The sequence below is a fragment of the Papio anubis genome, chromosome 15, assembly GCF_008728515.1.
Source record: "Papio anubis isolate 15944 chromosome 15, Panubis1.0, whole genome shotgun sequence".
Classification (NCBI taxonomy): Eukaryota; Metazoa; Chordata; class Mammalia; order Primates; family Cercopithecidae; genus Papio; species Papio anubis.
The window spans coordinates 49,307,674-49,334,009 of record NC_044990.1 but is presented as its reverse complement, the minus strand read 5'-3'; positions in this window follow the sequence as shown (position 1 = coordinate 49,334,009).

The window sequence follows — 26,336 nt, the reverse complement described above, 5'->3', positions numbered from 1 at the left end:
TACAAGTACTCTGATATTTTCATTTTAAACTTGTCATTGAACAATATAAAGATGAAAGGTAAAATCCATGTTCATAATTTAAATTTTTAATTGCTTTTTTTTTCTTAGAACAATTAAATAGCATATAATAACAACAATTAAAAAAAAAAAAAAAAAAAAAAAAAAACCATGACGATTTGAGAGAGGGAGGAAAGGGGAGAGAGAAAAAGAAAGGGAACGAGTTTTTCTTTTCTTTTTTTTTTTTTTTTAGATGAAATTTCACTCCTGTTGCCCAGGCTGAAGTGCAGTGGCAGGATCTCGACTCACTGCAACCTCCTCCTCCCTAGTTCAAGCGATTCTCCTGCCTCAGCCTCCCGAGTAGCTGGGATTACAGGAGTCTGCTACCATGCCTGGCTGAGTTTTTGTATTTTTAGTAGAGACGGGCTAAGTTTCACCTGGCTAAGTTTCACCATGTTGGCCAGGCTGGTCTCGAACTCCTGACCTCAGGTGATCCACCTGCCTCGGCTTCTCAAAGTGCTGGGATTACAGGCGTGAGCTACCGCGCGCAGCGAGGAAACAAGATTTATTTATTTATTTATTTATTTATGTTGAGACGAAGTTTTGCTCTTGTTGCCCAGGCTGCCGTGCAATGGCGCGATCTCGGCTCACCTCAACCTCCACCTCCCAGGTTCAAAAAATTCTCTTGCCTCACCCTCCGGAGTAGCAGTGATTACAGGCATGTGCCACCACACCCAGCTAATTAATTTTGTATTTTTAGTAGAGACAGGGTTTCTCCGTTTTGGTAAGGCTGGTCTCGAACTCCCGACCTAAGGTGATTCGCCTGCCTCAGCCTCCCAAAGTGCTGGGATTACAGGCATGAGCCACCGTGCCAGTCCCCAGAAAACAAGTTTTATACATACCTTTAATAATACTTCTTTGCTGCTTTTTTAATAAGAAGCTAGGCATATTCATTTTGCAGAGGAGCCCACAATTTATGTAGCTGGCTCTGATAAGAAACCGTAATTGTCAGCTCTTATTATTATAAAGGCTGTTTTTCTTATTTAGGGAGCATTTTGTGGCAAATTTGCACAATTATTAGTACAATATTTACAGTAAAACTACATACATCTATTCAATTTGTTTCTAATTTAATAGATTTTTTATTTCTAATTTAGTGTGAATTAATAAATTCATTGTTGTATACACAAATGTATCGTTGGAGTAACATGATTCCCATTTATACTTCTATTGAACACTGAAAGTTGGTGATGAGAAAATGGAAGATAAATATGGAATAAAGCCATAAGTATGCAATGCAAATTATGAATAGTAAATTGGACACTTTGATTAGATTCTTAGAAGATGTAATATATTGAATAAAGAAGTCTGTCAACTAAGTTTTTGACAGGTGTCAAATACACAGAACTATTTTTTAAAATGATATTAAGTAATTGGCAGAATATGCTATGTGCACTTTTTACATTAAGTACAATACTGTAACTTTATTGAAATGAAGACTACTTCAGCAATTGATAGTTTTTCAAAAATAAGTTATCTTAAAGATTCATCTCCCTCATTGTGGTCCAAATTCAGTCATATATTCAAGATTTATTACACGGTTTCCTTTATTTTGTAAGGCAATAGTAGCATTGCATTCTTTATGATAAAGGACTGATGAATTCCCTGTAGGCTGAACATACAAGGCCATACTTTTTCTGTGTTTTTAATATGGCCACGCGAAAGAATCAATTGTTTTGCTGCTTAGAAGTTTAACATTAATATAACAGGAAGATTTGTAGATATGGGCTCAAAACCTTCTTGAGTTAAAGTTGCAACCCAAAATCTTACGGTGTAGGTGACTTCAGTAAGGAAATTAACATCTCTGAACCTCAGTTTTATAATTGTCACAAGGGGATAATAACACTTATTGTGTGGTACATGGATGTGGGAAGCTATATAAAAAAAGTAAATAAGAAAACATTCTCCACACTTTAATGGACTAATCAAATGAGAGTTTCACTAACAATAATAGAATGACTCTCACTGTGGCTTGATTTGTACATATCCAGAAGAATAACATTAGTAGCCCATTATGCTTCGATGACAATTTAGTGTATGCCAATCATTTTACATTTATCAGTTTCTCTCTTTCCCATTGGTATGTGAGTGGCAGAACAGTTACCTATATTAGATCTGTAAGGAAACTGGGTTACAAAAAGTGAAAATCTTTGCCTGAGATCAGAATCATTGAGTTTCAGAAGTGGAAAAAATAGTGAATATGTACTCTAACTTCCTTATTTTGCAGATAAGAAAACCGAAGCCTACAGAAAATCAATGAATGCTTCACGGTATACTGAAAGGGCAGTTACATTATTACGTGTTTTCACCTGATCATTCTTTTTTCTTTCTTATTCAACCAGTCCTTATAATGATAATAATTCAATTATATAGTATCTTCTTCAGTTGAAACAAAGTTTATCAACAAAATAAAATTATGATATATGTTGGTAAAGCACAAAATTAATATTCATAAGTTTAAATGTTGTATTCATTCACTCATAACAAAAAAGTAAACCAACTATAAGACTTGCTGTCAATTTTAAGAAGTGCCATAAAGAAAATGAATCAATTGTCAAGACATGGCATAAAGGGATAGAAGGAAATAAAGTTGCTCATTTAAAATGGGTGGTCGGAGAAGGCTTCTTTGATGTGGTGTCATATGAATTATTTTGGATGAAAGAGTTAACCATAAAAAGTGAACTTTAAGTAGAAAAATAGTTATTGAAAAGATAAGATACTTTGATTGTATTTGAAATGCAATGGAAAGCTATGGAAGGGTTTTACATAGAAAAATATCATTGTGTGTTGTACATTTTTAAAGGATCAGTAGACAATGATCAGAGGAAGCAGATAAAATGAGAAACTACTGGAGTTCAGATGAGAGATGATGGTGACTTGGTGTGTATGTATGATTGTGCAGTCAGTGTACTGCATACCTCTAGGTGGTGCCATTCTCATAGAGGGCAAAGTTTATGGTTTCCTAAAGAGTTGTACAATTAAAACCTGTACAACTGTATACAATGATCCTGTTTACAGGCACCGTGGGATGCAGCAGTGGTAGATGAACAGAATTGGCAGGATCAATACATAGAGCAGAATAAATTATGCTTTTAATTGTATGGACATTGGTGGGGAGAAATGGGAGAATTTATATTTCTTTTACAATTTAGCAGATATTGGTGCTATTACATAACTCTTGACTGCTTCTATAATTTCCTTTCTATATTCATTGTTATCATAAGCCATTGAATACATTACAAAATTCATTTGTTAAAATGGTTTCTAAATTCTTTAGAAGCCCTGGACTAATTTTCACCATATGGATATGATATGAATTTCTTTTGTTAACATGAAAAAATTCTATAAAAGATTAGCTTAACAAATTGGAGACAATATGGTCTTTCAAAAATTCAAGCTATACACAGTAAGTGGTCAATAGCTATTTATTGATGGTGATGATGTTGTCTGCCCTTTGAAGGGCAGTTAATAATACAATGCAAACAATGTGCTGTTAAAATCACTTGAATGGGTTATTTAATAATATGATTAGACTAATTTACTGCAAGATTGAAATTCTTATCTGGCATTAATATGGACACTAGACTATGCTTTGAAAAGAGTCACATTATGCACAGTGTGTTTTTCAGAAGATTTGCTTTTGTATATTCATGTAATTTGGCATTGAAATATTGGTTTAACCTATTATCGAATTAAAAATGTTGCGATTTCAGGCTTTCTCTATAGAGAAGTCACTTTTTTTTTCTTCTCAACAAAGCAAAACATATTGGTTCTTTGGAGGTTTTAACACACTAACTTGGTCTTAGAGGACTGGTATTTTAAAAAGGAAAACAAATAACTTCATTGTAAGGAGAATCTTCAGGGCTCTCTTTGAGAGGACTGGCAATTCATCCAATATTTTACTGCTGTCACTCTGTAATCTGTTGATTGGTGTTCATAATTCTTCACAGAGATATTGTAAAGATTAATGAAACAGAGTTTGTAAAGTATTTTATCTCCACAAACGCTAGTTCTGTGAGCTGAACATTTAGAAGCCTCATTATACACAGGCTATACTGTGCCAGAACTCTTAAACTGTTAGTAAAATCTCTTAAGTGTTGTACTTTATCATTGCTGTCTTGATAATGCAGGGCTGTGCCTATCATATCAGTTTTTGTCTCTTCAGGACTGTTTAAGCATAGTACTATTGATACTTGACATTTATCAGAGTTACAGTGATCCTTTTAAATTGGGAGGGTATAGAATTTGTATGTTATCTATCTTATAATGCTATCTAATAATGTCAAGCTCTATATAAGCACAACCCAGAATTACATAAAGAGCAAAGCTCTTTAAAGTCTAGCCTCTGTATTATGAACCTCCCAAAGGTTTGCATTAAAAAATATTGCAGTATGTTCCTCTCCCCACACAGCTTCGAAGTATAAAAAACTTTATTAAAATGGTGAAAGGTAGTACCTCATATCAATGCAACTTCCTGCATCTTACCATAAAATAATAATAATTCCATAATGTAATTTCTTCTGGAAAAATCTTTAATTTCTAGAGGAAAGCAAACATAAATATCCTTCATATTATTTAATTCTACCTTGGAGTAGAAGGTGATGAAGCATAGAGAGGTGAGGGAACTCTAGAGTAACCAAACACTATTATTGTGAGTGATAGGGGAAGTGGTTGGATCCTCACTCACAGTTGCTCATAGGTTTCTAGGGACGGTCATGCTTAGGAAGGGAATCAATACCACTGAGAAGATACCAAAACACAGTACAATGTTCAGTCACTTACATGATAGCGTTTCTTTGGAGGAGGAAATGTAAACTAGTCTTGTATAAGTCTAATTTTTGTTGTAAAATTTGGTTTTTCTTGCTATAGTTGGAAGAATGCAATAACATTGTGTGTTCTGAAGAATGTAGTTCTTTAAATTTTGTTATACAATTCATATAATGTATTTATTTGGCTTTATGATGTAAGAAATGTCATCCTATTTAGAATAAAGAATTTGTGTAACTTTTTCATAGTTTTCTGACTTGTTATACACTTGACAAAATATTTTCTAACATAAGAGTTTCTGAGATTTTATATATATATATATATACACACACACACACATCAGAATATATAGGTATATATTCCTCTCCCCAAACAGCTTGCGTGTGTGTGTGTGTGTGTGTATACCTAAACTGAGGAAGGAAAGGTAGTGAAGAAAATGGGGGAAATAAGATGAGACACATAAAAATAGGTATAAAATGTGAAGATGTAGCTATCCTAATTTTGTTATACTTTAAAATAATGCCCTTGTTGTAGTCAAATGTTTGCTTTTAAGAAAGATATATTTTTAAAGTATAAACTGTCATTTTAATTGAAAGTGATCATTTTGCTTATAAGATATTTTAAACCACTATTCAAGCTGTAATCATCTTTTAAATAATCAAAAACAGAGACTATGTTTCTATAGTACATTATCTAGATATTAAAAAATAGTATATGTTTAATGTGACTACCTGCTTTTTGTGAGAAGAAAACATTTTATAAACATGTCCTTTTAGTGCAAATTTAGAGAAATTTATTCTAAATAAAATATTTTTATAAATACATCTATATTTCAAATTACAAAATTATCAACTACCATTTAGAAAGATCTTTGATTGCTTGTAATCCTCAGATTTAGTTAAATTAAAAGGACTCAGTGTAAATAAATAAATCCTCATAAAAGAAATCCGGATACAAAATGTTTTCTTTTGCTGAAATATTCTACTTACGTTCACTATTTTAAAATATTTATTCTAAATGCATTTTGCAATAATATAAATGCATGTTTCATTTTTGATAAATTTCCTGTAAATCTTACAGTATGTTTATCATGATAGGAATATTTGAAGGGACCCTCTATCAGATATTCCAAAATGCTATTTTACAGACTTTTTCTACTAGGATAAGTGGGGAAGAATTTAAAGATTAAAGAATCTGAGTGATAATTTCTGAATATTGCTACAGGAAAAATAACTGAGAGTTCTCTTTGAGTATGATCACTGGTAACAAAATTTGATGATGTATCGAAAGATAGTTTTTAAAAGCTGGCAATAATTTAAAACCTTATAAAATTGCAAAAATTAAAAATCAACTTTTACTAGTTAGAATATTTGGCGTTCTGTCGGTAGTGCTGAAGATTTGAAACACTTAATAAGTTTGACTCTAACAGGATTCTGAAAACAAGACTGTCAGAAAGGGGAAAAGCGCCACCTATTGATCAGAATATGCAAATTATGTGTCGGTCTTTGAAGTACCTATGTAAAGCAGAAGAATTTTGGAGCTTTGCTTTGGAGCAAAACAATTTATTAAGTTGAAAATTTTAGCTCCTTAATATAAAACTACTTAAGTCATAGTCATTCTCCAGAATATGATCTTTCATTTAAGGATATATTAAATATATCTTGAAGCACAGTGTTTTACTGGCCTTCTTACTATGTTATCTTTGTAAGTAACAAATTACAACCCTCTCAGCAGTGTATTTGATTAATTTCCTACTGAAATTATGAAACATAGGCATATTTTTAACTCAACAATGAACGTTGTAATTAAAATGAAATTAGTCTTCACAATCCTGAGAAACTTGTGTTAAAAATGAAATTTTAGTGTAAGAGTCAGATGTGGTCAAATATGAACTGTTTGACATGACATCATGCAAGTAGCTTAATAAATGGTCTTAATATAGGTAATTATAAATAATCATTAGTTACATATTTCACTTTAGAATCTTAGAGCTTGATAATGAATAGTTAATTCATTGAGTGACATTTCAACAAATTGTGTTAAAATTCATGGACCATGTAGGCTGAGTGAAAAGGTAACTGTTATTATTTTAAAATAAGATTTTATGTCTTCATAGAATTGAGAAAGATTGACCTTCACATGAGATATCTCCATTCTCCTATTACATCTCCAATATCAATAGAAAACTGTTTTTAATTTATACAAGAGTATCTTTTATCCTTTCAATGCATGGAAGATTATCAGGCTTAAATCCTGAACATATCTACAGGCAGAAACTGCCCCCAATCTCTGAAGTTATAGGGAAGCAATTTTGGGTAACATTTTAGAATAGTTCTTGCTCAGCAAAATGTTAACCGTGTAAAATCACTTAGCCTTCAAAAAAGAAACAATACTCTTACGTAGTTAAAAGAATTACAGAACTGTAAATACTGCTAATTAGATTAAAATGTGCTAAAATTCCCATCAAATATGATTTCATATGCACAGTATTAACTTACAAAGAAAGGCGATATCCAAATTTCCATATTTTCTAAAGATGATGTATAAAGATTACAGTTTGTGTATCTGTTTTACTAAAACGTAATCATAATGCCTCCATTTTACTAGTTTCACTGTGAAACTTTACAGGTTATCTTTGTTCTTTTCCAGATCAATAAAGTAACAGCAGATAACTATTAATATATTTCTTTGCATCTGCACAGTGAAAACTTTAAATATTAAAACGAAATATTGCAGCCCATATATCATCTACTCTTACAAGACAGGAATGACAGTATTAAGATGCACATTCAGGATAGCACTCTTTCTACTTTGAACGCTGTCAAGAACAAAGTGCTTTACAGACTTAAAATAAATCTAGGTACTAATCCATTGAATTTCTGACAACAGGAGCCCAAGGTTTCCATGCACTTAGCTGAGTACTGCATAAGAGCTTGTGCATTATTTATGTCCACTAATGGTGTTGCAATGCGCTTTGTGTGAAGCAGTGACAGTGCAATCTGCTAAGATAGCTGCTGCTGTGGACAAAGCCATACATTTTCTTGAGCTTGAATTTTTGACAGAATACTCTATTAATGCCAATTCTGCTTAAGTAAATGCTGAACAGGGGTCAGTTTTTCCTTCACCCCCCCTTTCTCTTATTATTTAAGAAAACAGTGCCATAAAATTGAAAATGATGTTCTAAGGTTTACTGAATTTTTCAGTACAATAGTGGCCGATAAAGGTCACTCTACTTTTTTGTCTACATTTATGATTTTGTGTGATGGTCCACAGACTCAATAGGAAAGCTCTTAGCACTGGAAAAGGGAGGTGCTATTAATCCCAGTTTCAGTGCCATTATACTCTTCAGTGGATCAATAGAATTAAATGAGCTGAGATATTAGGAAAATATTGAAAAAAGCAGGAGGGCTGTATTGTTTGACCAGGGTTGGGATGAGTTGAAAATAGAGAACCATCTAAAGCAGCTGTCAATAAATCATGAAAACTATACTCCGAACCAAATGGAATATAGCATGAAGCCTCAAACTTTAAATGCCTATAATATCTGTTGTGTTTTTTTTAATTAAACATTTTATTTGAAATACCCTTTGCAGTTCCCTTTTTTCAATCATGTATTTTTTAAAGAAGAAATGTTCTTAAACTGATATTTACATGAGGGAAGTTCCGCTCATAAATTACAAAATCTATATTGGTATATGAAGCACATTATAAAAGAAGTGGACAGAGATTTCAAATATTGAGAAATGAAATGCAAAATTCTTTTCACCTCTGAACATCTGTATTGGTCTCTCTGTTTCTCTCTCTCTCTCTATATATATATATACACACACACACACACACACACACATATATACTTCTTGAATTATAGATATCTCGCAAATTTTTCTCTTTATTGTGGCAATGTTTTACCATTTAATTAAACAGTAATATTAAACAGTAATAAGTCAATACATTCTAGTCTTCTTAATAGCAAAACTAACTTGTATTTTCTTTACCTTAGCCAAGAATAGATATATGTTACATTGAGCATTAATGATATAATGGTTTATTCTTTGAACAAATAAGAGTGGTAAAGATTTATCAATTCCATCTAAATGAAATTGGAAACCCTAGATAAAGGTTTCACAATCACATGTTTAATTCTTGGTTATTAAGCCTGATCAGATGTTGCCACATTGTAAAATTACCTTGCAGCAAATAAATTTAGGATATTATAACATCTTTATTTTCAAAGCTTATCTCTAAGAAAGATCTTTACTTGAGAAAAATATTTTTAATCTCTGAATAATGTGATGGAGACTGAAAATTGTTCATTTAAATTTATATTCTCTTCATCCTGGACATACCAGACTACGTGTTCCTTCCTCCCTTGCTGTTAGGTGTGGCCATTTCTAGAAAAGGAATGTGAGAATGAGTGACATAGCCCATTTCTAGGCTGAGGCGTTCAAAAAGTGGCCTTGCCCCCTCTGTGTCTTCTTTCCTCCCCTCTGAATGAGTGCAGATTAAAGGGATTATAGAAATAGTAGGGGTACAAAAAGGAAGAAACATGGACACCAGAACAGCTGCAAAGAATCGCTACGAATTGGAAACACATACCTATGTGGTGAAGCAAGCAAGAGTGATCATCAATGACACCTGTTGGGCCTATTTGTTACCACTGCTTAGGCTTCCCAAAAGAATAAAGATATCATTAAGTAAGGGTCAGTAATTTTTGACACGTAATGGCTGTGAAAGATAAACACACTACTAACTAGAGCACAAGAATTACTTTTCACTTCTCTTCTAACATTTCAGATTGACCTATGTGTAGCACTCTAGTCTATAATCTGTTTTGCTTTTGATGATCTAGAAGATGACTTCTCATAAAATGACAAATTGTACTTGAAATGGCCCCAAAATGAGTTTAATTCAGTTGTGTATATCCATTGCTAGTAGAATACAACTTCATTTGACTATCCTGCTTAAAAACAATATTCTTATTTTAATCAACTATTTTGTTGGCTAAGAAATTATGGATCTGCTCCTTGAGCAAACAAGAGAAGTTTTTATTTCCCTGAGAAAAACTTTTGCACATTGAGCACAAGATTGAATATTGAGAAGATTCAATAAGGATTTGGGGTGTCATATGATCTGTCTGACTTCATATTGATACAGTCTAATCTCTATTAACTATTATTATTATTATTATTATTATTATTATTGAGGCAGAGTCCCCTTCTGTCGCCCAGGCTGGAGTACAGTGGCGTAATCTTGGCTCACTGCAACCTCTGCCTCCCAGGTTCAAACAATTCCCCCTGTCTCAGACTCTGGAGTAGCTGGGATTACAGATGCCCACCACCACATCTGGCTAATTTTTGTATTTTTTGTAAAGATGAGATTTCACCATGTTGACCAGGCTGGTCTCGAACTCCTGACCTCAGGTGATCTGCCTGCCTTAGTTTCCCAAAGTGCTGGGGTTACAGGTGTTACATCGCACCCAGTCTCAACTCTACCGATTTTTGATAAGAATTCTTCAAGTTGATAAAGAAAAATTGGTTAATGTGAATGATCTTGGAACATGGTACTAACTCTCACTGATCCATCTTAAATTGAAGACCAAATTTGAAGGGACAGATTGAATCTTTAGAAGACAAGATCAATTAGATAACTCAGAATTACTGTTTAAAACAACTTTATTTTTCTTGCAGTTTTAGAAAACAATAATTGTATAACAAAAAAGTAAACCCTAAATTCCCTTCTCCTTAACTTCCTCCCTCAATCCCTAATAGTCTTTTTCTATGTACATCCTCAGTGTTAGTCCATATGTACTTTTATACAAATGGTAGAATTAATTTTAATATGTATTTACATAAGTTGTCTGATGCCATATTTATAGCATTTTCAGATTTCTAATCATAAACATTTAATGCATATTTGTAAAATAAATGAACAAGTTTATAAAATAATATTGGCATTAACAAGAACAGTTGGGTCCAAAGAGATTTTGCTCGCCTATGACGTTTAACCCTTAAACTTCCATATCTCAGAGTACAGAGTCAGCTTAACATCTTAAACCTAGTTGTTAATCGAATGAAATGTATAAATTTCTAACAGCATCTTTTTTCAGTCTGAAACTCTGCAGCAAAGTGGAAACCAAGGATGTAAGCATTCCTGTGCCCCTAATAACTTCTAATGTGATAGAGCAACTGTCAGTCTTCAGAATGAGGAAATATTATTATCCCCCTTTATATTAGCCAAATTTCCAGACATATAGATACATTTGGTAGATTCCAAAGAAAGAGGAACTTTAGAAAAATTAAGTAGAGTCTTAGAATAATTGAGATTAGTTAAGATTACCTAATTTGTGAGCAGGAAAAGCAGAACATGACTGTCATAAATTAAAGGTGACACTTATTGGAAATATACTAGAATACTTCACAGATTAAAGGAAGAGTTGAATAAGAGAGATTTGAGAAGCGAAGAAGCCAGGAATAAACAGGGTTCTGGCAGCAACAATGCATGAAGACTTTACCAAAGTAATATTGTTGGTCATGTCCAATTATAGGCTCCTGAATTCTCTTAAGTGGACTATGAGCAACACCTAATATAATAGTATGCAATAGAAACTACAAAGATATAATTCCCAGGGTAATTATTGATTTGTAAAATGTTTATTTTTTTCTTAATGTATTTGTGTATACTAAGTCTGTTGTTGTACATATTTCTTACTGTGGTCCCAGTAAAAATTTTTAAGTCAGAGGCTCCAAAGCAGTGCATTTGATGTAACTCAATTTCACTGTATTCTAAATACCAAGTTGCTTGGGAAAACATTTGATTAATTTATCTCTGGGCCATATGTCTTCCCAAATGTATTAATTCAAGCATGACTATGTATAAAAAGTCCAATAATATGGACATGGGGGTGGCTCCTGAGTTGCCCCCCAACCCCAGGATAGGTAGATTTTCCAAAAGATATAATTTACTCTATTTGTTAAATTCATGGACTTTGATTTTATGAATTATTGAGATGATGATTATTATTACAATATGCATCATTATTGGAATACCAGATCTATGGAACAAAATTGCTCTTTTCAAATGTGCATTTAATAACTGGGAGAATAGAACCATGGGTATATAGCAATGTTTAGAGTAACTTATTTTGAAGTAGGAGAAATCACACTCTTCTTGTATTAAGTGAAAGGTAATGTAAAATATATACGTGCTGAGCCTCTATTCTGTTTTCCTGCAAGGGGTTTAAAGTGTAGCTAAACTCAAGAACATCTGGAATCTTGTGGTTGGAAATAAGGCTTAAGTTGCAGACTGAGAAGTTTGATAGGCAAGCTATTTCCACCTATCCACCTCATGATAATCAGTAGATAATTAATAGGTTAAGTTAATATGGTATCAGTTAAATCTACATGGTAGAGTAAGCTGACATTATAAAAATTACATTCTAGAAAAATACTCAAAAGCATGGAAAGTTTTAAATGATTTAAAAATGGAAACAAGAAATACAAAAAAAAATAGCCGGGCGAGGTGGCAGCGCCTGTAGTCCCAGCTACTCGGGAGGCTGAGGCCGGAGAATGGCGTGAACCCGGGAGGCGGAGCTTGCAGTGAGCTGAGATCCGGCCACTGCACTCCAGCCTGGGCGGCAGAGCGAGACTCCGTCTCAAAAAAAAAAAAAAAAAAAAAAAAAAAAATGGAAACAAGCAAGTCAAAATAGAGTATAATCATGTATTTAAAAGATATATGTATATGTCTGTGGTACAGAAATATGATATAAATATGCAATCATTATACTGATGCAATTGTCCTTAAAAGTTATTTTGCTAATGTCTATTATAACCAAATTTTCTACAGTAAACACCTTCGTAGAGTAAGAAGAAAGATAATTTTACTTAAAACCATATGTAAACCACACATATAAAATTGTGTATATATTTATTTTATTTAATTGATAGCTTGAGTGATCTTTAGAGAGCAACTAATTCAAAACTCAAAATAGAGAAATTAAACGATTTTCTCAAGCTCAAGCAGCCCAGAGACGGCAGATTCTAATGCATGTCTTTATCTCTAGATCCTAAGTCAAGTCTGCATATATAATATACATTTTCAAAATGAAGTTGTTGGGTATGTGAGGGTAAAGACTTAAATAATTGTTTTAAAAAGTAAGTACAATGATGTTTTGCCTTTTAAAATTTAGACCTCATTGCTAATTGCGTTCAGTGTTTTCTGGGCACTCAATTGCCACTTGTCCACTTTGTCCATATAACATCCCTTCTTTTGGTTTGTAAAAATCAATTAGAAGAGTTGTCAGTCATGGTTACCACTGGGGAAACTCATGCCAAATTTACGATAGCAACAACGTTATATCTAAGCCCCATAATTAACACTGGGTGCTATTCTAAATATCCACGTTAAAAATCTTTTTTTTTTTTTTTTTTTTTTAGAATGAGTCTGATCAAATTTTCTCAGAAACATTCTAATGCAACATTATTAATATTAGCACATGGAAAAGGAATTGCTACCTTCTGTTCTTTGTTTGTTTGTTTTGTTTTGTTTTGTTTTGTTTGAGACGGAGTCGCACTCTGTCGCCCAGGCTGGAGTGCAGTGGCGAGATCTCGGCTCACTGCAATCTCCGCCTCCCGGGTTCACGCCATTCTCCTGACTCAGCCTTCCGAGTAGCTGGGACTACAGGCGCCTGCCACCACGTCCGGCTAATTTTTTTGTATTTTTAGTAGAGACGGGGTTTCACCGTGTTCGCCAGGATGGTCTCGATCTCCTGACCTCGTGATCTGCCCGCCTCGGCCTCCCACAGCGCTGGGATTACAGGCATGAGCCACTGCGCCTGGCCCAAAATCTTAAAATAATGTCATAGTTGAATCTGATCCCTAGTAAAATTTAAATTAAGTTAATTGAAATGTATTTATTAAGCCATAACCCAGACTTTGTAACACCAGGGCAATATCCACAGATCTGGGGAAATAAAAAGGTAAACTTGGAATTATAACTTAATAAAACTTATTCACATAAACCTGTATCTCTAGTAAATATATAGCAGATGTGCTCATGTGTCCTAAGGTAAATGCATAATATTTTCTCCATAACATTTTATTTCTTTCACCTGCTTGTCTTTTATGCACCTGTGTCTTGTTGGCAGGTTGCTCAGCTTGAATTTGGAAGACGTAAGTATCAACAAACTATATAACCACTATTTCCCCTTGTATGTTTAAAGTTGTTCATAAAATGTTTGCATAGAGTTCATGAGTCCTTACAATAAGAGTGAAGTTTCTGAGCATTTATAGTTTTTCTTGGGTTACCCGATTTTTTCATGTAAAAGAGGGAAGAAAGTTAAAAGGATACTTAGTATGAGGTAGTATGTTTTGTAGTTTTAAAAATGCTTTGCAGCCAGACGGCATGACTCACGCCTGTAATCCCAGCACTTAAGGAGGCTGAGGTGGGTGGATCACCTGAGGTCAGGAGTTGGAGTCCAGCTTTGCCAACATGGTGAAACCGTCTCTCTACTAAAAACACGAAAATTAACCGGGCGTTGTGGCGGACGCCTGTAATCCCAGCTACTCGGGAGGCTGAGGCAGGAAAGTCACTTGAACCGGAGAGACGGAGGTTACAGTGAGCCGAGATCAAGCCATTGCACTCCAGCCTAGGTGACAGAAGGATGCTGTATCTCAATATATAAATACATACATACATACATACATACATACATACATACATACATAATTTTTTAAAAAATGCTTTACTTTTGCTGATTTTGCATTTTTTGGATATATTCCATTTTTTTAAATCTTACTCTCAGCAACTATGATTTCACGACACCTTCTTTTGTTCATGAGAAAAGCAAGATCAGATGTTTTTTACTAGTTGTAAATCTTATTATTCAATTTCACGTTTTTTATGCTTATGGAGTGAGTAATGTTTTCTGTCTAGAAGCCTAGGTCCAGATTATCGAACTCTTAGAGGAAAAAAACAGTTTGGAAAAATATGATTTTTTTCCAGTCATAAATCATGCTCACTTGGGGATAAGTTAAATGTTGTCATTGAGTCCTACCTGTTTATTCACATATTGTAACTCGAATTTTGGTATTAAAATCTGAGCTAACAGCAGTATTAAAACTGCATGAAGAAACTATATTAACCATTTTTTCAGATATATATCATGTCCAATGTGAATCTTGGAAACTAAATGAAATATAACCACCAAACTGAAAACACCAAAAGGTAAGGTAGCAAGTGAACTTCTGAACAGAGCAAAAATAACTGGTATTATTAGTCGTGGAAAATAAATGGCAGAGGGCAACTTTGTTGTTACTTTTTATTATACAACAGGATATTGCATGACATATTTGCATGAGACGTTTCCACATAAAATATAGAAAAAGGAGTTATATAATACTATACATGATATGATTTATTTGCTAATAGTAACAAGTTAGATGTCCTATAGGGAAAAGAATATATTCAATAATCAAGAAGAGTAGAACATGATTGTACCTTGAGAGAACCAACTCAATAAATACTTGTTGACAGAAGAAAGAGAGAAGGAGTGAGAAAGAGAGGAGGTGAAAGAAGGAAAGAGAGGAGAAAGGAAGACAGAAAAAAAGAGAAAGGAAGGGGAGAACAGGTGATCAAGAAATAATCTAGATCAAAAGGGGTTTTAAGACATCATCGTTACTTTCTTATATCATGAACATTTCTCCTATAATAATTCTAATAGAAACATTATTTGATGAGATGCATTATTTTCTGGAGTGGTTTTTTTTTAATATATTAGGCAAAGTTTTCAAACCTCTGATTTCAGTTTCCTTAGCTGGTTTTAGTCCACTTTTTATTTTTATTTTATCTGTGACACTGCTGAGTACGACATGGTTCCATTTTGTCAGCTGAAGTTGGACTAATTTTCTTGACCCAAACAATCTTGCAAATATTTTCAATACCTGATGTCATAGGCTCTTTTTCTACCATTTTGTCCACACCTCTTTTCCTACATTCTATTTTGTCCCACTGTTTACACATTTAATATATGTCTTTTTGCTCAGAGTATAGACTTAATTCTCTGCAAATATAAATCCCATAGGATTATTTATTAGTTTAATGATTCCACATTTCTAGATAGTTTTATAAAATAATGCTAAACTTTTCAACAGTCTGTTCTTTAAAATTATAGATAACTTGAGTACTCAAATAATGATGCATTAGTACTTTCTAATAAAGATACAATTAATAATTAATAAGAAGTTTCCACCTAATTGATAAATTAAGATGAAATTTAAACCAGTGTTACAAGTTTTTTGTTCAGATGAACAAGATATACGATCTATTTTCATTCCTTTATATTTTTATTTAATTCTACTGTGTTGTAAAGGACCACAATAATCTTTGTAAACAATTTTAAAACTCCAATAAGTTTAAATAAGGAAACAAAAATAATTATGGCCATATTTTCCTTTGCAACTACAGTCATGTATCACTTAATGGATATATATTCTGAGAAATGCGTCTCTAGGAAATTTCATCTTTGAGTGAAAATCACAGAGTATACTTTCACTAGACCTACTGCTAGACTAGATGGTACGTGGTATAACCTACTACACCCCTAGACTCTATGGAATAACCTTTTGCTCCAGACCTGTACAGTATGTTACTATACTGATTACTGTAGGCAATTATAATCCAATGGTAAGTATTTGTGTATATAAACATATCTAAACATAGAAAAGGTACTGTGAAATATGGTATAAAAGATTAAAAATGCTATTCCTCTATAGGGAACTCACCATGAATGGAATTTGAAAAACTGGAAGTTGCTCAGGTGAGTCAGAGAGTGAGCAGTGGCTGAATGTGAAGGCCAAGGACATTACTACACACCACTGTAGACTTTATAAACACCGTACACTTAGATTATCCTAAATTTATCTAAAAATGTTTTTTTCAATAAAAATTAAATCGCATACCAAAACTTTTTTGCTTTATAAACTTTTTAGTTTTTTTTTAAACTTACGATTCTCTTATAATAGTTTAAAACACAAACATTGGCCGGGCGCGGTGGCTCATGCCTGTAATCCCAGCACTTTGGGAGGCCGAGGCGGGCGGATCATGAGGTCAGGAGGTGGAGACCATCCTGGCTAACACAGTGAAACCCCGTCTCTACTAAAAATACAAAAAATTAGCCGGACGTGGTGGTGGACGCCTGTAGTACGAGCTACTCGGGAGGCTGAGGCAGGATAATGGCGTGAACCCAGGAGACGGAGCTTGCAGTGAGCTGAAATAGTGCCACTGCACTCCAGCTTCGGCGACAGAGCGAGACTCTATCTCAAAAAAAAAAAAAAAAAAAAGTCACAAACATATTGTACAACTGCATAAATATTTTTATATCCTTATTCGATCAATTTTTTGTTTAAAACTAAAACACAAATGCACACATGAGCCTAATCCCACACAGGGTCAGGATCTTCAATGTCACTGTCCTTCACCTCCACATCTTGTCTCACTGGAAGTTGTTCAAGGGCAATAACAAACATGTAGTTGTCATCTCCTATGATAACAACGCCTTCTGGATCAGTCCTGAAGGCCCTGCTGGAGGCTGTTTTACAGTTAAGTTTTTAAAAATAAAAGTAATAATATACATGAAATAATGGTAAAAACTGTAGTACAGTAAATACATCAATGAGTAACAGTCATTTATTATCATTATCAAATATGTAGTATACATAATTGTATGTGCTATACCTTTATATGACTGGCAGTGCAGTCAACATAACTACAAACATGTAAGTAATGCACTGTGCTATGTATTATGTCATTAGGCAATAGGAAATTTTCAGCACCATTTTAATCTTTTAGGACCACCTTTGTATATGGGATCTGCTGTTGATGGAAAAATTCACTATGAGGTGCATTGCTATATTTGCTACTCATTTAACTAAACACTTTAATTTTCATAAAATGTCATAACATCTTTGTAAAGAAAATGTTAATTATTTACTCAATACAATTCAACTAATAAGTGGTAGGGTCAGAATTCAAACAGAACCACAATGACTGATATTCCCACTATTTCACTTAATTTAATGAAAAGAATAAATAAGAAATGTTTACAAATCTCTAAAACACAGGAAACTGCCCACATCATTAAAATGACTGTTTAATTTTCTGTTAGAAAAATGGATAGCTCCAAATATATTTCAGAGTTTGAACTTTGAGATCCAATAGGCTTGAGTTCAAATCCTGCCTCCTCCTCCTATCATATGAATTTCCTTAAACCTAATCCTTTGACCTCATTATACACCAGTTTTCTTACATATACAACTAGAACAAAATGATAAAATAAATTTGAAACGTGGTGTCTGACATATGTTACATGTGTAAAAACTGTATCTAATCATTATTTTGATTTATTTGAGACTTAAATTTTTCCTGAATAAAAAAAGAAACTGACCAATAGGCAAATATCTTTACCTTTTTTTAATTTTCTTACGCATGCTTCTACCAGGAGGAAAAAATACTATATTTATGTAGCCATTGACTTGCGTATTCCTGTAAACAGGATTTATTCTTTCTAAACTGTAGATAATTATTTCTACATCGGATATATTATGAATCATATAAAATGAATTACCATGTCTGCATCTTTCCTCTCCCTTCCTAGACAGATAAATTCAGAGACCTATATAAACCACATATACACATTTTTATGCTTAGATGTTATAATCCAACCCCTATAAATGTCAGTTAGTTTGACTCAACTAATTAGAGAGGGTTGAATAACATAAGTAGAAAAGTAACAGGAAATCTCACTTATCATCTAGTTCTTTTATTCGGATTCTGGAAACACTCTAGCATCAAGAGAGTAAATACTAGCAGGAATCAAATTGTTCCCATAAGTGTAATATTTAATCTTATCACAACATACTATCTATAGAATTTCATGGTATACCTTGGTAGAAATTTGGCAAGCAACTTTGTTAGAAGTAGTTTTGTGTTCACCATGTTCATTTTACATGAGGTTTCCAAGGCAAGAGGGGTTACAAGCTTGACTAACTCACAACCAGCAGAAATTTTATTGCCATTCTTTTTTAGTAGTTTTAACTGGTATTTATCCCAGAGGGATGTACACTAAAAGACAGATGTTGGTTGATTCTTTTTCTTTTGTCTTCCTTTTCCTTAGGCGAGAAACTTTTCTATCTATTAATCAAGAGTAACACATATGCTGACTAAGTACTACTCAGAGATTTTAAAACTGGATACTTTATTACTTTATCTCCTCAAATTCTTCCTGTTATATTCAGAAACGGTAAACAAGAGGCATGATCTTATAATTTAGCTTAGCATAAAATAGCTTATGTCATTTGAACTGGCTAGCAGAGTACCTAAATTTTATGTCTTCAAATGGTGACTTTTGTATTATTAAAATAAATGTCCTCTGATTTATTTAGTGTAATATTTCCATTTCCTATTTTAATTTCACCTTCATATCCAAGAGGAAGAATTCTTTTTTTTTTTTTTTTTGAGACAGAGTCTTGCCCTATCACCCAGGCCGACTGGAGTGCAGTGGCCCATCTCAGCTCACTGCAAGCTCCGCCTCCCGGGTTCCCGCCGTTCTCCTGCCTCAGTCTCTGTAGTAGGGGGATTACAGGTGCCAGCCACCACACCTGGCTAATTTTTTGTATTTTTAGTAGAGACGGGGTATTTTTAGTAGAGAGGGGGTTAGCCAGGATGGTCTCGATCTCCTCACCTCATGATCCTCCCACCTTGGCCTCCCAAAGTGCCGGGATTAGAAGCGTGTGCCACCGCGCCCGGCGGGAAGAATTCTTAGAAATTTGATTCAAAATATGGAAATAAAAATGGTAATGTCATAAAAATCTAGAAGTTTTAGTATTTTTAGGTGAGACAGTGTATTTATTTATTCCTTGGCAGCAAACACACTGTTTCTCATTTCTCAGCCAAAGAACATTTCTCCATCAACATAGGAAACCTGTACTTTTCCTTCCTAAGATGAAACATTCACATGAAGCTCTGAACGATAAGAAAGAGGACATTCTAAATGATTAGAAATTTTAAACGTTTTGGATATGATTGTAAAGTCAGGATTGTCTCAAAATATCTAACGCTGCTCTACTCTTCCATAATAAAAATAAAATCATTTTTAACATAAAAGCTTGAACAACACACAAACCAAAACCCTTGTGCTTTACCTAGGAGAATCTCACTTGCAAAATGTATGTAAGAGAATGCTAATAACTAGAAAGTAAAAGTCTTTTTAATTGCACAAGTATTTGCCTTAAAATGAATTTACATCAGAAACATTTCTTTGATTCTATGCTTAATGAAATAAAGAACATAGAACATTTTCAGAATTAGATCTTATATATGTGTATATATATGTATTACATTACATTGTGTTAAAATGTAGGACAGGTTAGATGAATTTCTAAAAGGAATTATTGATCAAAAATTGTTCAGTATTTTTCTTTATAGTATAAATCCTAAAATATTTCTACTGTTTGTACTGTAAACATTATACAATAACTATATACTTATGAGGGAAAATATATTTTATGAAATATAAAGTGGTTGATAATATTGAAAATCATGTAATCATATTCCATATTTAAAATAAAGTTCTGAGAGGTAATTAAACATTAAACATTTATGAAATAAAGTGTGACAGTATATATAAAATGTTTTCACTGTGGGTTTAATGTCTTGTCTTGGATGAAGAAGGCATTGAATTATACAGCAAAACATTTTCTAATAAGGAATAGAATTTCATAAAATATAAATAGTATTGGTAGTTCAGTTAATTTTTTTTTTTTTTTTTTAAGACAGAGTCCTGATCTGTCGCCCAGGCTGGAGTGCAGTGGTGTGATCTTGGCTCACTGCAACCTCCGCCTCCCGGGCTCAAGCAATTCTCCTTCCTCAGCCTCCTGAGTAGCTGGGATCAAGACGCTGCCACCATGCCCAGCTAATTTTTGTAATTTTGTGAGACAGGTTTCACCATGTTGGCCAGGCTGGCCTCGAACTCCTGACCTCAAGTGATCCACCTGCCTCAGCCTTCCACAGTGCTGACATTACAGGCGTGAGCCACCACCCCTGGCCCAGAAGTTCAGTTAAATCTTGAAGACCTGTATGAGAATTTATTTACCTTAAGTTAGTTCACTACTCCTTCTTTTTTTTTTTTTTTTTTTGATTGAAACTGGATGTGCTTTGTTACCCAGGTAGTCTCGAACTCTTACTCAAGCGATCCCTTCTCTTAAGCCCGCGGAGCAGCTGGGGCTATAAGCACAGGCACTGCTCCTGGCTTTTTAATGTTTACAAACTTTTTAGCTTAGATTCTTTTGCAAACATTTTATAGTTCTTCACTGAGAATATCCCATGACTTTTTTTTTTTTTTTTTTTTTGGTTTTGATTTGTATTTAAAATCTGTACCATATCCTTGAAACCACCATATATGTTGTGTTCCATATTTTTAGAATTAAACTTTTTTGTGTAAAATTTTGAGTAGGACTAATAATATTTGGAATTGAAGTTAGGAATATTTTTAGAAGTTCTAAGGGTTAAGCTTTTCCAATAGTCCAAAGAAAGTACACACAGAATTCTACAGCACACACACAAAACCCATTCTAGTTTTGTTAACAGATCTAACTTATGTTGCATTTTTAAAAAAAATAAGTTAGAATTAAAACCTCAACTAGACCTGCTCTCAGAACAGACGTATGAGAAGTAAAAACAAAAAGCATACTGAAATTTCTCTATGGGAAGCAGTGTCTTTGCATAGCCAACACATCAAACACAAACACAAAGAGACTAGTCAAAAATCAATCACTAAGGTAGTCATGCAGATCCTTACAGTCACGAGAAAAACAAAACAAAACAAAACATACAAATGAAGAATATGCAAAATTTCAATTTGAAATTTCCTGTGATCATTGGGGAATCTAATGTTTCCCAGCCATTTAAGGAAAAGTCAGCTGTCTTGTGAGAAAACAACTATTGGGAAAAACCCCGCCAAAATATGTGATAGGAGACAGAATAACAGCAAAGGCTTCATGCTGTCCCCAAACAGCACCTAGGTTAATATCTCAAGCAGCTGTCCTGATCTCTGTGGTCTAAGCTTTTAACTAACTTTAATTAAATGGAACCTTTGGTGTGCAAGGGTACATATGCCTGGGATATGAATAAAAGAAACAAACAGCAGAGCCTGGCATGTGGTTGAACACACATACATCATTTGATTTTTGATTTTTTGCAACTATATTTTAACATTCATGAGAGGTTAAAAAGATGAGAGCAGAAATAGAATTGTCTCTCTGGACTTCAACTTTTTGCCTGCTATTTCTACCATCACAGCTAGTATTAAAAAACACTATAAGTCTTAATTGTCAGATGCACAATCTGCAATGTTTAAATGGACCCTGTGGATTTTGGTCCAAAACCAAACCAATCGGTTGCAAGCTATTTCTCTCTTCTGTTAGATGTTCTGCTGCAATATTTGCATAAATGTAACCGTGCTGTCCGTCTTTTAACTTTCACTCAATTAATTATGCTTCCAGCCCCCTGCTGATGGACAAAAATGAGACTTCATCTGCAAATAGCTTCAGCAGTTTACAGCTTATTAAATGCCAAAATCTAGTTAAGACAGTTTGAGAATTCTCATGTCAGGCATTTCAACATGCCGTTTTTAACACAGAATTCTTATTAAAAAAGTGAACCCACTACTCCAAGTCAAGAAAAAAAAAATCACTGGTATAAAGGTAATGAACAGATTAGAATTTTATACAAATTGTGTACTTAGCATATGTGGTTTACTCTGAGCACACTTAATTGGTTTGCCTAATAATGAAACAGCTATGAGAAAGACTACCAAGTTGACAAGAAAATGGTCTCTATAAATTACAAACAGCTTTCATCTATAGAATCGCCTTTTATAATTTATATAAAAATCTGTGTATAGTCTGAAAGAGAGGCAGATGAATAGGAAGTATATACTCAAATATTCTTTTAAAAATAACCTTTCTTACTTAATGTGACAGGTTTTACATATTGCATCAAACATCTGGTGCATTCACAATCTAGTATTCTTTATACCTTTTGTTGTTAGCTCCTCATTTAAGCCAGAAAGAGAAAGAAAGAATATGTCTGTTAAAACAGAATGAATAGATAAAACTTCGTATATCTTTTTGCGTTGTTATGAAAGGATTGAAATAATTCCATAATTCTATGTGATATATTTGACCTCCCAATGTCTCCATAAGCACTCCTATAAAATTAGATTACATAAAAACTTCCTTGAGAAACGTGTGTGTGTGTCTCTTTGTGTGTGTGTGTGTGTGTGTGTGTGTGTAATCTAGCATCTGGAATATAGCTTAAATGTTTCTGTAGATACTTTATTTTCTATGTCTGCTTTTTAATGATGTTTTTATTCATAAAATATGTGGCTACATTTCCTCAGTTTATGGAGTGGGGGAAAATTCTATTTATTCCACTAAAAGAATTAAAGTATTTATTATAGTAAATAATATTTTCATTTAATTCAGCATTGAGAATATTTTAGTTATTGTCACAGAAAAGGCAGGGTTGGTGTTTATGGCGATTGACAATCAGTTTCATGTCTGAAGTGGTTGATTTTTTTCTTCAATCTTATTTCATATTACATGGGACTCTATTGCATTGGATTTTATTGACAAATTGTGTCATGTTTATATTCTCGTCTTATGCACTACCATGACAGAGCTGAATGTGACATGATGATTTATGACAGAAATGTCAGAGATTATTTTAAAAGCAATTTCTTTCTGATCATATACCAATTAACAGCTTTCATAACAAATCCCCAAATTTGTAGTTGACATTTGATCAAAAGGAAGATATTTCATTGCTGATATTTGAATATTTGGGATATATAAAAGAAATTTGTGTTTCACTCTTAATGGCTACTGTTGGGGAAACATACAACAGTTTCAATATTGCTCTGACACAAAATATTACGCATTACACCAAACACGTTATAGCCCCCCCTTCTAAAGCTTCTGATGAGGAGAAAAAGTACCAAAAATTAAGTCAGGCATTTTCTTTAAGTTTTAATGAATGCTGCATGATTTCTTAAATATATTTGTTAATAGCACATTAAAGTGTAGACTTCTGGAACCAGATGAAAGTGAGATGATATTATAGTCTGAATGTGTCCTCCAAAATTCGTATGTTGAAACTTATTCCCCAATGTAATAGTAGTAAGAGATGTGGCCTTTAGGAGGTCCTTATGAATGAGATTAATGTTCTTATAAAAGAGACTTGAGGGAATCTGTTTCCCTGCTTCCACAGTAGGAGAACACAGCAAGAAAGCATCATGTATGAGGGTCTTCATCAGACACTGAATCTGTGCCTCCTTAATCTTGGATTTCCAGCCTCCAGAACTGTGAGCAATAAGTTTCTGCTGTTTATAAATTATTACCCCATCTAAGGCATTTTGTTATAAGAGCCCAAATGGACCGAGACAGATGATTTTGCTAACTTGGAACAAAGGAATATTTAAAGTAGATGGAGCTTTAAGTAACATTCAAACTTTGTGAAGATACATAAATTTTTTTTTGGACGTGGTTAAGCCACTCTAGGTTAATTTGGGATTTGTTTTTCTATGGGTAATTAATATGTGACAAGTGAGAAATGGAAAAGGCTTTGTTTGTTTGACATTTTTTCTTGATGTCTCTTGGTTAAAAAATGCAAAATTTTTAAATTTTCTTATTTCTCAGAAAGACAAAGAATCTATAAAATTCAGTTATGTGAGTGTGGTTGTAATAAGATGGAGACATATTAGACATGTTCTTAAGATATTTTATGAGGGGCTGTGCATTGTAATATAATAGAGTGTAGTGCAATTGCAACTGATATGTACAGTTGATGACCATTTTATCTACCATGATTAAAATTTGAAATAGTGTCTGACAAGAGAGTAACAAATACACAACTCTAGTGTCACAAACAAAATGATTTATTAAGCAAAGAAATAGCTTATTAGCAGAGAAGTAGAAGAGTAAATACAATTCAGTCCCATGAATTCTCATTTGTCCATAGTGTAGACTGGGAATAGTGGCTCCACATGTGCCAAGGCCAAGATTCTAGCAGAGGAGACCTGCCTCAGTCACAGGCTGGACATGGGATATGTTATGAAGAAAGGGGTTCTTCAAGAGGTAACCAGCTTCTCCCATACTTGTGCCTCATTGTTTTACATATTTACAGATTAGCCTAAGGGGTTGGGAAATACTGAAGTAAAAGAAATGTATCATTAAAAGATCTCCATTTTCAGAAAAAAATACTAGAGTATGAAGACTCAGTTCCTTAACTTGCCTGCTAGGAAGCTGTTATCAGTCCAAGGCCTTCCCTCTGTAGACTGCCATAGCGAGCAGAGCCAGCTTTCTGCTACGAAACCCAAAAGGGGAAGGAAATAAGCCACCAGGGACATCTAGACTTGTCTCCAGTCAAATAGAAACTTAGTTTTGGCCTTTTAATTGCCTTTAACCATTTTTAGCTCTTGTTGCTTGTTGAAGAACTGTACATGGTCCATTATTTTTCTTGTTATAAAATTATTTACTTTATTCTTATATTCTACCAGCAAATGTTCCATTTTCCTTCCCTCGTAGTCAAACTACTCTGAAGGGTTGGCTGTCTTCACTGTTACTGTCACATTACTATCCCTTACATGGTCTCTAAATCAAATCTGGCTTCTGTAGCTAAATGCCACACTCTAGGTTTTCCCAATTCTTCATTGGCCACTACCCTATGGATTTCTTGGCAAATTTATTCTCTATTAACCAACCAGTGTATATTGGAGGTCTATAAGATCTATTCTATTGATTGATTCTATTTCATGTTTTTTCAGTTTTATACTCCAACTAATTTCATTCATGCCAATGGCCTCTATGACTACTTACAGGTCCATGGCTTCCAACTGTGGCTTCCAAAGTCATAGCCTCATCCCACAGATCTTCCCTGAGTTCCAGAAATGCATATCCTTCTGCAAATGGATACTTCAATTTAGATTTTTAAAGCGTACCTCAAAATAAATAAGTCCAAGATAAAATTCATAATTTTCATCTCAACACTGGTTTTCTTATGTCCTCTGCAACAGTGAGCAATATCATAAAATCTTCAGTTGGAACTGTCTCCTACCATGGGCCTCTCCCATTGTGACACTCAAACTCAGCAAATTCTGTCAATTCTGCCATTTGAAATAATACATAAACTTATGCTCAACATCACTTACATACATTATCTCATCTATTGCATTCGTCTTAACTAGCAATAACATTTGCTTAGATAATTCCCATAGCCTGGAGTTTTCTCTCTTCATATAAGCACCAATGTTGCAACTGGACTTACTTTTTCAAAATAAAATCATACAATTAGACCCCACACACATTAAAGCCCTTCAATCATTTCCTATTTTTTATAAAATAAATTTCCTAACACAGGTGAAGTCATTTTCTATTTTAACTATGTTTATCTCTTCGGTCTCC